Below are 14,223 nucleotides of genomic sequence, written 5' to 3'. Positions count from 1 at the left end.
AGATAAAAATATGAGCTTTAGAGAACTTAAGTAACGTACCAAAATCACACAGGAAGCGAGACAAAGCCAGGATTTAAGCCAAGATCACATGACTTTACATCACAGCCTATGTTGCTATAACTCTCCTAAGCAGTAAGAAAACCTCATGAGGAAAGGCTGGGAACAATGCCATGATGGAGAGGCTTGGCCCCACCTCCCTTTTGAGCTTTCTTTAATCTTTTGCTTTAATCAAGACTCTAGTTAGTAAGGGGCTTTATGCAAATTATTTACCTCCAGTCCTAGGAGGAAGAAGAGACTTTTCTCGCCCTGCCTTAACACATTGTGTCATTCTCTGGCTCACCAGCCTTCCGGACCTTTCAGAACCAACACATCCCTGCCTACAGAGATCCTTCATGGAGATCCAATACAGGGCACAATCTGGGCCTTAAGAGCCTCAGCCTTGGTCAATCCCTAGGAACTAAAAAACAACACACCACTAGTAGCCCACAGAGTGGGAGCAGGGATGAACTTCCCGCTCCACACCTGTGCCCCGAGGCCATAAGAGCAATCGCCACCCGCCATTTTGGGCTCATCAAGCAGAGTTCCCAGAGGGGTCTTCTGTGACCCTGCATGCTCAGATGTGAGTGGATGTGGATCCAGCTGGTCCCTAAGTGAGGCTTTTCATGGAGGTTCCTAGAAGCCCTTTGCCAATGTAATATTACTTAAGTTGTTTCAGAGTCTCATCCTTTTCTGGAACCCTCGGTCTGTTGAGATAGGTCCCTCTAGCAGCTCTTCCTTCCCACATACTCTTAGAAAATGGTTTCTCCCTTTGCATGGTGCTTTACATTCTTAATGCTGGCTCATTGCCTTCCTAAAATATCCCTAGGGTAAGCACTGTGTTTCTGATAGTCCTCTCTGAATTAGAGATCTAGGAGTTCTCATCCTGAGATACTAATAATAATGATGGACAAGACGTTCTCCTCAACACTGTCTCCCCCATTCTATTTATATACTCATTTTATGGATGCAGAAACTGAAGCTTAGCATAAGTAAAATGTACAGTGTCACTCAGCGGGTAACTGGTAGAGGTAAAGTTCCATTGCCAAACTATTCCAAAAGCCCCATCCATTTAACCAGATCTGTACTGCAGAACATAAAACGTCAGGGCCCATCTGAGTCACTTCTTAAAGTCATGAGTGTCTAACTTTTGTCTTACACTTTAAAAATATGAATATAGTTCCTGGGGTACCTGGGTGGCTCATTCTTGATTTTGGCTTAGGTCATGATCTCATAGTTCATGAGATTGAGCCCCACATCAGGCTCTGCACTGACAACAGGGAGCCTGCTTGGGATTCTCTCTCTCTCTCTCTCTCTCTCTGACCCTCCCTTACTCATCACGTTCTCTGTCTCTCTACTGAAATCAATTAACATTTAAAAAATATGAATATAGGGGCTCCTGGCTGGCTCAGTCAGTTAAGCGTCCGACTTCGGCTCAGGTCATGATCTCGCGGTCTGTGAGTTCGAGCCCCGCGTTGGGCTCTGTGCTGCCAGCTTGGAGCCTGGAGCCTGTCTCAGATTCCATGTCTCCCTCTTTCTCTCTCCTCCCTTGCTCATGCTCTGTCTCTCTCTTCTCAAAAATAAATAAACGTTAAAAAATTTTTAAAAAAATAATAAAAATAAAAAATAAAAATAAAAAATATGAATATAACAAGCTTTATTTGCTTCCAATTAAAAATAAGGACTATTTAAAATAGAGTAAGTAAAAAATAATAAGGTTGTGTGTTACGAAGAAATAAGGATAGAGACAGGAACAGTATTGGGACAAGGAAAAATGCAAGAAATAATAAATGATAAGACAGAACTGGAAATATTGACAGATCCTACAGAAAAATTAACAGCATAGAGTCAGGCATATCGGCACAATTTCCAGCCATACTTTGAAATGGGACTTAAAGCAAGAAATAGATTAAGTTCCTTATAAAAATCTAAGCTCCCAACAGGTGGAACTTCCTTTGATTCTTCAAGCAGACCCAACTCTGCCTTGCTTCTGTGCCTTTATCTTTGCTCTTCTGTTAGCTTCACAAACTTGTTCTCCCCCTTCTCCAGGCTTATTCCCACACATCCTGGTCTCATCTTTTGTGCTTCTTGCTCTGCAAAGCATTTCTGGACTTCCCACATCTGGCTTAGATGTTTCTGGGCAGAATTCCCACTACCTTATATGAGTAACTGCTTTGTACTTAGGGTAAATCCAATACTTTATAGAGATTATTTCTTTATTTTGACACACATTCAACGGCATTTTCTTTTGGCTGGAAAAACTATTCAAATTTTGCTTTTTTGTTTTTTAATTACTGAGTAATGAGGCAAAAGAATCCCCCTTATCCAACATCTAACATGATAGGAGCTTAAGAAATTTATGGGTTAAAAGGATAAGGAATTAATGGATTTCACACCCTATTGCATAGCCAACCCTCCCCTATCTCTCATGCCTTCTTTCTTTTTTTTAATTAATTAATTTATTTTTAAATTTATATCCAAGTTGGTTAGCATATAGTGCATCACTGATTTCAGGAGTAGATTCCTTAATGACCCTTACCCATTTAGCCCATTCCCTCTCCCACAAGCCCTCCAGCAACCCTCTGTTTGTTCTCTATATTTAAGAGTCTCTTATGTTTTGTCCCCCTTCCTGTTTTTATATTATTTTTGCTTCCCTTCCCTTATGTTCATCTGTTTTGTATCTTAAATTCCTCATGAGTGAAGTCATATGATACTTGTCTTTCTCTGACTAATTTTGCTCATCATAGTACCCTCTAGTTCCATCCACATATACATATATGTATATGTATATATATACACATACATATGTATGTATATGTGTATACATATACATACATATGTATGTGTATATATATACACATGTACATATTTATGTATATATATGTGTATATATATATATGATATATATATCACCTCTTCTTTATCCATTCATCCATTGATAGACATTTGAGCTCTTTCCATACTTTGGCTATGGTTGATAGCACTGCTATAAACATTGAGGTGTGTGTGCCCCCTTTGAAACAGCATACCTGTATCCCTTGGATAAATACCTAGTAGTGCAATTGCTGGGTCATAGAGTAGTTCTATTTTTAATTTTTTGAGGACCCCCCCTACCTGTTTTCCAGAGTGGCTGCACCAGTTTGCGTTTCCACCAGCAGTGCAAAAGAGCTCCTCTTTGTCCATATCCTCACCAACACCTGTTGTAGCCTGAGTTATTAATGTAGCCATTCTGACAGGTGTGAGGTGGTATCTCATCGTGGTTTTGATTTTCTCATGTCTTCTTTCTAATGAATGGAAATGAGAACCAAAAAAACACATTATTCTGTAACTCAGCTTAAACCTAATAAATTGTCTTTTAAGGGAGGATTCCTGAGAGCACAAACTGACTCAGAAACAGACTTAAGTTACCAAGAAACTCTTCTCTGTTGAGGGAAAGACGTTTCAATTGACATACATCTAATTCGGATTTACAACCTCCAGATTACATTTACTCATTCAAACATATATTTGAGTTCCTGCTATGCATCAAGCTCTGTTCTAGAAGTTAGGGATATGGCAATGAACAAACATCCAAGAACCTGCCATTCTAGTGGAAGAAAGCAGACAATCTAGGAGGAAATAAGATCATTTTAGATAGTGGTAAATGCTACAGAAAAGTAAAGCACATTATCGGCTTTGGTGGGATTTGGGAAAGAAGAAATCTCGTTGGAGTGATTTCCAATGGGCAACTGGGAGCAAGAATGAGTTCTCATTGCCAGGGCAATAAGGGGACAGAATATCCCCTCTCCTCTAGGAGAGGCATGTCTCTAATTATACATACATAATTGACAACATGATGTAAAGATTAGTTATTTGGTTAGTCTGGCTCATTTTAGTAATTTCTAAGAGCCTAAATAATTCTCTGTATCTAATTTCTGGATGCAAGTGCTGAGAGCCAGACTCCAGAATGTGGTGCTCATCCCAAAGTAGTGCCACTCATGGACTCCTGACTAGAACATTGTCCAGCAACTAGGACAGCCCCATTAGCTCATCACTCTCTTACAACATCATCCTGATCCACAATTTCACTAACTGGTGAGTTAAAAATTTTCCACTGTCAGTGTCTCTATTTTCCTGGTCTTAACTCTTTATTAATTTATATAATCACAGAGTGGGGGGATATTCTCACGTGTGTGCCATATTGAAGTACACGGATTGAACAAAATGGTTGGAAAGCCTCTCACATGGGACCCCAGCTATGCACAAGTCAACACTAATATTAATAATTTAATAATAATACTAGTAATAGCTATCATTTAATGACTACTTACAACATGGCAGGCACTGGGTTGAGGAAACAATCATGACTTAGCACACCTCATCTTCACAACTGTCCTCTGAGCTGAGTACCTTCCATGGGGGGTGAAGAGTATGCAATGTTAAGATCGTGTGGCTCCAGTTACTAGCCGCATTACCTCAAGCAAAAAATTCCTCAGCTCAAAAATGGGAATAAGGTACTACATACCTTGTAAATTGTTTGTGTGTGTGTGTGTGTGTGTGTGTGTGTGTGTGTGTAAAGATTAAATGAGTTATTGGTTATAAACTGGTATTGAAATCGAATGTGTTTAATGTGAGCTTTTAGAGTTACTGTTGTTTAAGTCTAAAATGTGCTATACCAGGTAGAGATTTGGTAGCCATTCATTCCATTTTCTTTTTGCTCTCCATGTTTTTATATCATTCTTCAACCAGTCTGGTAGTCTTCTAACTTGATGTGTGTCTGCTTACAATTGATCACAAAAAGAGCCTCATGTACACTTCCAACCATCCCCTCCAATCTCTGAAGCCAAAGGGAAGTATACACAAGTCAGTTGAAAGAAATGTGTGAGCAGATAAGAATGTTTACAAAGCTGGGTAAAGAGGAGAGTGAAAACCAGCCACAGTAACATCTTGCTGTTTTTCCTTTAAGAATTACCTGGAGCATATATATCTTAATACAGTCAAACACACTACACAGTAAAATCTTTTATGCTTAAAAAATTAATAGACTCCAATTTTACAATAAATTTCATATTAAAAAATAATAAATAAATAAATAAAAATTAATAGCCTGCCTAAATTATTTCATTTTACTTAAAATAGATTCATTATCGTCTTAAATACTTATCCCATCATAATTCTTATTGACAGTTATTTTTTATTTTCAAACTATAAATAACCCAGAAATGAATTTTGTTAAGACACTTGTATCCAAATTTCAGATTATTGAGTGTATGACTCCTTTACATTTTTTCTCCTTTATGGAGATGATTATATGGGATTTTCCCCCTCTTTTGTGTCATTAATATGGTGAATTTTAAAGATTTCCTCATAATGTACTATCCTTGCATTTCTAGTATTTCTCACTTAGTAACTCATGTGCTGTTATTTTCATGTGCTGCTCAGTGCCATTGCATTGGTATTTTTTTTTTCAACGTTTATTTATTTTTGGGACAGAGAGAGGCAGAGCATGAACGGGGGAGGGGCAGAGAGAGAGAGAGGGAGAATCGGAAACAGGCTCCAGGCTCTGAGCCATCAGCCCAGAGCCTGACGCGGGGCTCGAACTCCTGGACCGCGAGATCGTGACCTGGCTGAAGTCGGACGCTTAACCGACTGCGCCACCCAGGCGCCCCTCATTGGTATTTATAAGTGAGGTTGGTCTGTAGTTTATTTATTTATTTATTTATTTATTTATTGGTAGGGGAAAGCGCAAGTTGGGTAGGGGCAGAGAGAGGGGAACAGAGGATCTAAAGAGGCTCTGTGCTGACAAGTGGACAGCAGAGAGCCAATGTGGGTCTGGAACTCACAAACTGAACTGCAAGATCATGACCTGACCAGAAGTCGGACACACAACCAACTGAGCCACTCAGGCGTCCCCAGCACCAGGCGGCTGGAATGCAATCAAGGCTTATGCAGGTGGAGGCACAAGGAGGAGGCAGGGGGACTTATGAGTGACTGGCGCAAATGCAGGAGGTGCACTAGAAGACCAGGATGAAACTGACACAGAGCCAGAGAGGAGCCAGAGAATCAGCCAGGTGGGAAAGGCTTACAGAGCACCCAGTGAGCCACACAGCCCACTCCCCAGTAAGCCGGCAGAGACCGGACCTTCAGGCCACACCACTGGCCTGCTTGTTACCTTCTGTTCTCCTTGCCTCACTGAAGTTCCACTGGAGCATTCTGGAACAGCCCATGCAACTCCCAGAGCCAAAGTTGTATGGGAAAGAGGCCAAGTGTAGTGGAAAAGGCTTCAGTGCCTCACTTGCTCCACGCTTCTTCTGCCCAGGCCCGGGAGCTCCGTCCTGCTCCCTGGTCCCCAGCTCCCCTGAACCCAGGAGATTCGTCACACAATTCCTGCACAGGGAAGGAGAGGGCCTCTGCCCCAGACCCAGCAGCTACACTTGTTCTACCTTCTCTTCACAAGTAGAGGCCCTGCTTGGATACCATGCATCACCTCCCAAAGCCTACCAGCAGTGGTGATTTTTGCATTATCCACTTATATGATAAATACAGTGCTTGCTAAGTACTTGCCAGGGACAGATATTTTGCAAGAACTGAGAATAGATCAAAAATAACACTATGTCCCTGCCCTGGTGTAAACAGGCTCACAAATGAATGGCATTGATTTCATGTGAAAGCTGTTGGGGGTACTGATGAGGTGGGCACCAAAGGGACTATTTGATTTTTTTGTTAATGCTTATTTTTTTTTTATGGGGGAGGGGCAGAGAGAGAGGGAGACACAGTATCTGAGCTGTCAGCACAGAGCCAGATGCGGGACCCAAACTCTCGAACCTCAAGATCATGACCTGAGCTGAAGTTGGACACTTAACCAACTGAGCCACCCAGGGGCCCCTAAAGGGACTATTTGAAATAAAAGTACCAAGCAAGTTCTCCCTGGGCAGAGAGTGAGAACACGACAATCTGCCCAGCCTGCGCATTTGAGCAGACACCTGAGTGGGGGCAAACCCTCCAGGTGGGAGAGCAGAAAAGTACTGGTTAGAGGATCATTTCTGATATAGAAAAAGAGACTAGGGGCTAATGCACAGCTGTGCTGAGAGTCCAAATGCTTCCCCAAATAGCCTCTGATTCCACATGACTTACTCCCGTATGGATGTGGCCATGCAGACATACTCAGCTGATCCACGCATTATTCCCAGGGTGCAGTGAAATCCCATCATTTTCTGTAGGTCCCTTCAATAAAAATACAAAAAAAATTATAAAGAATTATAAATCTACATTATTCATCATTCCATACGATAATATGGTTTGCTTTTCTTTTTATTTCACTAGGTTAAAAGAATTACTATTTATATTGCCCCCCCCCTTTTATCACTAAGATATCCTTAAATATTTTAACTTTTTTTTTAATTTTTTTTTTAACGTTTACTTATTTTTGAGACAGAGAGAGACAGAGCATGAACAGGGGAGGGTCAGAGAGAGGGAAACACAGAATCTGAAACAGGCTCCAGGCTCTGAGCTGTCAGCACAGAGCCCGACGCGGGGCTCGAACTCACGGACCACGAGATCATGGCCTGAGCTGAAGTCAGACGCTTAACCGACCAAGCCACCCAGGCGCCCCATATTTTAACTTTTTTTTAAGTAAACACGGGCACTTGGGTGGCTCAGTCTGCTGAGTGTCCGACTCTTGATATCGGCTCAGGTCATAATTTCATGATTCATGGGATCGAGCCCTGTGTTGGACTCTGTGTGGACAGCGCATAGCCTGCTTGGGATTTTCTCTCTCCCTTTCTCTCCCTCTCCCTCTCTCTCTCAACATAAATAAATAAACTGTAAAAAAAATTTTTAAGTAAACTCTATGCCACACGTGGTGCTCAAACTCACGACCCCAAGATCAAGTTGACCCCATCAACTCCATCAGCCAGGTGTCCCTCCTTAGATATTTTAGGGGAGACAGGGAAGTAGCTTCTCTTGTGCAGAAAATTCATATTTGAACCATTTGTTTACATGAGGGTTTTTCTGGTTTTCACAGAATATACCTGCACATTGTAGTGGTTCTTCAATTATTTGTTGTTGGTTTTTTTAATGTTTATTAATTTTTGAGAGAGAGAGAGAGAGAGAAGGGAAGGGTCAGAGAGAGGAGGACAGAGGATCCGAAGTGGGCTCTTCACTGACAGCACAGAGCCCAATCCAGGGCTTGAACTTAGGAGCTGTGAGATCATGACCTGAGCCAAAATCAGATGCTTAACCAACTGAGCCATCCAAGTACCCCTTCAATTATTTGTTTTGTGTAGAAGGGAATGTGAGGACTTGATCAGTCCAGGTCACAGGGGAGGGTCCCAAGAGCTCTTTCTCCAGAAACCCTGAGAACCATATGGGCTTCCGTGACTCTTTAAGCTCCACCCACTTAATTGTAATATAATCAAATATATCAATCCTTTTATAGTTATCACTTTTTGTGTCTTAAGAAATCATATCCTGGGGCGCCTGGGTGGCGCAGTAGGTTAAGCGTCTGACCTCAGCCAGGTCACGATCTCGCGGTCCAGGAGTTCGAGCCCCGCGTCAGGCTCTGGGCTGATGGCTCAGAGCCTGGAGCCTGTTTCCGATTCTGTGTCTCCCTCTCTCTCTGCCCCTCCCCCATTCATGCTCAGTCTCTCTCTGTCCCAAAAATAAATAAACGTTGAAAAAAAAATTAAAAAAAAAAAAGAAATCATATCCTACCTTAAGTCAGAAAGATATTCACCTATATTTTCAAATAAAAGGCTTAAAGTTTTACTTTTAACCTACAAGTTTTGAATTCATCTGAAGTTTGTTTTTCTGTGCTTATTTGTCTGAAGTAAGAATCCGGAGTTTTGTGTGTGTGTGTGTGTGCATAAATAGCCATTTATTATAATATCAATTTCCACTGATGTGACATGCTACCTGTGTCATAATTCAGTCACACTGTTCACATTGGTCAGTATCTGGTAGACCAAGTCTCCCTCCCTAAAGATCACCCCCAATCCAATCATCTTCTTTGGAAGTCTCTAAGCAATTATTGTCCCTTTACTCTTTACTGTAAATTTTAGAATCACTTTGTTAAGATCCACAGAAGACTTTACTGAGGTTTTTATTTTAATTGCATTGCATCTAAAGGTCAATATAGAGAGAACTGACATCCTTCTGATATTGTTTTCTTATCCATAAACATGGGCTATTTATTTATGCCTTTTTTTAATTTATTTTTTTAAGTTTATTTATTTATTTTGAGAGAGAGAGAGAAGGGGAGAGAGAGAATTCCAAGCAGGCTCCGCACTCTCAGCGCAGACCCCAACGCGGGGCTGGAACTCATGAACTGTGAGATCATGATCTGAGCCAAAATCAAGAATCAGACACTCAACCGACTGAACCACCCAGGCACCCCTTTTTAAATTTATTTTTTAAAGTTTTATAAGTAGCCCTATATAGATCTCCAAAAACTTTTATAGATTTATCCCTAGATACCTTATAATTTTTTTTGGTGTGGTATATGCTTTTTCTTATTACATTTTCTTTTTTTTTTTAAGTTCATTATTATTTTTTTTAGTAATCTCTACACCCAGTGTGGGACTCAAACTAACAACCCCAAGATCAAGAGTCACACGCTCTTCTGACTGAGCCAGCCAGGCACCCCTATTATTACATTTTCTAATTATTGCTAGTATATAGAAATGCAATTGGCTTTCATGCATTGATCTTACAAGTCACCTTATAAATCTCTCCTGTAATTTCTATTAATTTGTCAATTGATTCTTCTCAACATTCTAAGTAGAAGTTCATATTATTTGCAAATAATTGTGGGTTTTTTTTCTTCCTTTCCAAACCTTATGCGTTTGATTTCTTATTTCTTCTTTTACAGCATAAACCGAGTGTTGAATTTTACCAGATGCTTTTTCTACCTGTTTCAAGATGATAGCATGATTTTCTTCTTTCATTTATTTTTGACCAAACACAATTTCATTTAGTTCAACCATTGCTGGGGTGAACCTAACCTGATTATGACATGTTGTCCTTCTTTTTTTTACACTTGATCTTAGCCAAAAGGCCGAGAAGTGATGTCCTTCTTTTTTTTAATTTTTTAATGTTTATTTATCTTTGAGAGAGAGGATAGCAAGCGTGGGAGGGGCAGAGAGAGGGAGACACAGAATCCAAATCAGGCTCCAGGCTCTGAGCTGTCAGCATAGAGCCTGACATGGGGCTTGAATTCACAAACTGCAAGATCATGATCAGAGCCAAAGTCAGACACTTAACCAACTGAGCCGCCCAGGCGCCTCTGACATGTAACTTTCTGACTCTCCTCTACCTGGGCTTTTAACACTCTTTTGGGTCTTGTTTGCTAAAGTTTAGTTTGGAATTTTGTATATATATGTATATATATATATATATGTATATATATATATATATATATATATATATATATATATATGTATATATATATATATGTATATATATATATATATATGTACATATTTTGTATATATAATATGTATATACCAGGTCATACAGTTAATCAACATAGATGTATTAATCACCCACCGTGATGGGGGTTTATTAATTCCTCCCTGTAGTTCTATCAATTTATGTTTTATATATTTTGAGAACATTTTATTATGTGCATACATGTTTAGAATTATTATATTGCTGGGGCACGTGGGTGGCTCAGTCAGTTAAGCATCCGACTTTGGCTCAGGTGATGATCTCATGGTTTGTGAGTTCCAGCCCTGCGTCGAAATCTCTGCTGCCAGCATAGAGCCTGCTTTGCATCTTCTGTCCCCTTCTCTCTCCACCCCTCCCCAGCTCACATTCTCTCTCTCAAAAATAAATAAACATTTTTTTTAACTTTTTAAAAAGAATTATTATATTGTCGGTAAATTGACCTACCCTTCCTAGATAGTTCTGTTCTAAGGGTCATAAAGCAGTTATTCCTGCATGCCTGGGAAAGAGGGGACAGAGTCTGAATGACTCTCCTCTACCTTGCCCCACCAAGCCTTGAGGACTTGGACTGTTTCCAGTTGGGTTCAGTCTCAGTACTGTGAATGGGGACCCAAGGGATTGGGATGGTCCTACTCTAGGGGTAACCCTTGCCTCTTGGCTCCTACCTGATGATCAAAAGCAAGGCACCTACTCCAGGGGAGCCAGTCAGAAGCCTTTCCGAGACAATTGCCCGTGTTGCCCAGTGGGGCCAAGTCAGGTTCACCTCCTCCTACGGCCAGTGAGCCTCAGCTAAATTTGCCCAGTGAGGGCCCTTCTAGCCTCATGTGCCCAGGCTTGGCAGCTGCAAATTTCCTGAAATCATACAGGGCACTTTGCTGGGGTTCTTGTATTGTGGGTCTCTCTCACTAGGCAGAAGCAGAGTTGAGGATTTCAGGTGCTAAATGGAGACTTAAAACAAAGTTAGCATAACTCTGGCTTCTCCAGAGGCAGCTGCTGAAGAGGCTTTGGTTTTCCTTGTCTGTTCCATGAGGGAGAGCATGCCCCCTAAATGTGCTCTCCGGAATCCTGCCACAATGGGGCACCTGGGTGGCTCAATTGGTTAAATGTCCAACATCGGCTCAGGTCATGATCTCACAGCTCATGAATTTGAGCCCCGCTTCGGGCTCTGTGCTGACAGCTCAGAACCTGGAGAAATGCAGACAGCTGCATTTGTGTGTATGACAGCTGTCATCTGTGCATCTGTGCTGACAGCTCAGAACCTGGAGCCTGCTTCAGATTCTGTGTCTCCCTCTCTCTCTCTGCCCCTCCTCTGCTCACACTCTGTGAGTGTGTCTCTCTCTCCATAATAAATAAACATTAAAAAAAAATCCTGCAGCAAATTCCATCCAGGTAAGGAACCCAGCCCCTTCCATGCTCCGTATTTGCAGCCTGAAACACAGTGAGAGGCAAGGCCTCAGTTCTTGGCCGCATGGAAGAGTTCCCCAAGAGCATCTTCTCACCTCTGATTATTTCTGCTTTTTCTAGTTGACTGAAGAGGCAGTGAAAGCCATGGTGCAGATCTGACCCTTTCCCAAGATGGGGCTTATTTCCATAACATCAGGGCTGGAGGCAGGTAGAGGAGAGTCAGAGAGTTACAGTCAGGTGAGGAAGGAGAGTCTGGGATGGTACAAAGCTGATTTGGTCAAGGTTGATGCAGATGAGGTTGGTTAGTGAGAGGTGTGTACCTCCTGTAGGAGTGATATGGATACGTACTAAGGATGGGAATGAGGAAAGATCTGAGAGGGAATAAGGATGGATGAGGGGAAGGAGGGACAGGCTGGCAGCAGGGAAATAGGCCTGAGGACCAGGAGTCCTGCCCTTGCTTGAGGTCTCTGGCCTCAGGGCTTATTATGTGGTGGTACACCATCCTGAAAGTCAGCCTCTCGAAACCAACCTCTCCCATCCCCCTAGGAAGCCAAAGCTGAAGAATTTGACCTGATTCTAGACTTGTAACAGGATCTATAGAACACATGCTCATGCTGTTCCCAAGCAGCAGCCATAAATGTGCAGTCAAGCCAGTGACCCAGCCAGAGAGGAGGTGAGCCCAAGGCAGCTTGGGTGACAGCCAGAGCTGTCAGCACAAAGCCTGATGCAGCACAAGGCAATAGAAATATGCACAGACCGGGCACCTGGGTGGCTCAGTTATTAAACATCTGACTTCAGCTCTGGTCATAATCTCACATTGTGTCAGTTCGAGTCCCACATCGAGGGAGCTCTAGCCCCACTCTGGGTAAGCCCCACTTTCTCTCTCTGTCTCTCTCTCTCTGTCTCTGTCTCTCTCTCTCTCTCTCTCTCTCTCTCCCTCTGTATCTCTCTGCCTCCTCACTCACTTGCATCCTCTCTCTTTCTCTCAAAATAAAATAAAATAAAATAAAATAAAATATAAGCAAATTAAATAAAAAAGAAATATGCAAAGACCTTGTACTGAGCTATTTCTGCAAGACGGACAAGTTCTTCTCTATCTCCTAGATGAGATCAAGCTAAGAGTAGGCTCTCTGCTCCTCTGCTGCCAGATAGTGTGATCAAGATAGCATCAGATACTTCATCAAGATGGTGTTGTGGGTGCTGGAGCCAGACTCTCTCTGGGAGGCAGAGATGCTGGAGTGGGACTTTCCCCTGTTGCTATGAGAAGGCTTCCCCAGGCCTGGGACTCTTGGCCAAACTGAACAGGGCCATGATTCCACTGGCATCTCTCTGAGAAAGAGTGATAGAATACAATCTCAGTAATTTTCTTGCCCACCTCAGGAGTCTGGACGATTTTAAAGCCAAGATGTTTCTTCAGGTGAGCAGGGAACAAGGGAGAAGCATCCTTTTAGACACAGAGGCCATGAACCCCCTGAATATTCTCAATTTAAGGCCCAATCCAGGAAGGGATTGTTCACAGACTTGTGGTCATAACTGGGAAGTTACTATCCTGGATTAGTTAGGGGTAGTAACCTATGGGGAGGAGAAAGTTATATCAAAAAGCAATGCTTCATTCATTATTCTTTCAGTGAACATCTTCTGCCAAAGACCATGCTAGGTATGAAGGTTTCAGAGGTGCTGGTGGCAGCCAAGGCCCTGCCCTTCTGGAGGGTACAGTCTCTTCAAGGGAAGGTGAAAGAACAAATAGCCAAACGGCAGAAGTCCTGCCTTATCAGTAATTACTTTATTTTTTTATTTTTTGTCGTTTATTCATTATTGAAGGATAGAGAGAGACAGAGCATGAATAGTGGAGGGGCAGAAAGAGAGGGAGACACAGAATCCTAAGCAGGCTCCAGGCTCCAAGCTGTCAGCACAGAGCCCGACGCAGGGCTCGAACTCACAGACCACGAGATCATAAGCCGAAGTCAGACACCCAACTGACTGAGCCACCCAGGCACCCCATCAGTAATTACTTTAATGTAAATAGATTAAATTTTCTAATCAAAAGGCAGAGATAAGCAGAATGCATTTTTAAATGATTCATGTAACTACTTGGCAATGAGAAAGAATGAAATCTGGTCATTTGCAACAATGTGGATGGAACTGGAAGGTATTATGCTAAGTGAAATAAATCTATCAGAGAAAGACATATATTTTCACTCCTATATGGAACTTGAGAAACTTAACAGAAGACCATGAGGGAAGAGAAGAGGTAAAAGTAGTTTCAAATAGAAAGGGAGGCAAACTGTAAGAGACTTAAATACAGAGAACAAACTGAGGGTTGATGGGGGCGGGGAAAGGGGAAAATGGGTGGTGGGCATT

This window comes from Felis catus, chromosome D3 (assembly GCF_018350175.1).
Source record: "Felis catus isolate Fca126 chromosome D3, F.catus_Fca126_mat1.0, whole genome shotgun sequence".
Taxonomy (NCBI): domain Eukaryota; kingdom Metazoa; phylum Chordata; class Mammalia; order Carnivora; family Felidae; genus Felis; species Felis catus.
This window is presented reverse-complemented; position numbering follows the sequence as displayed.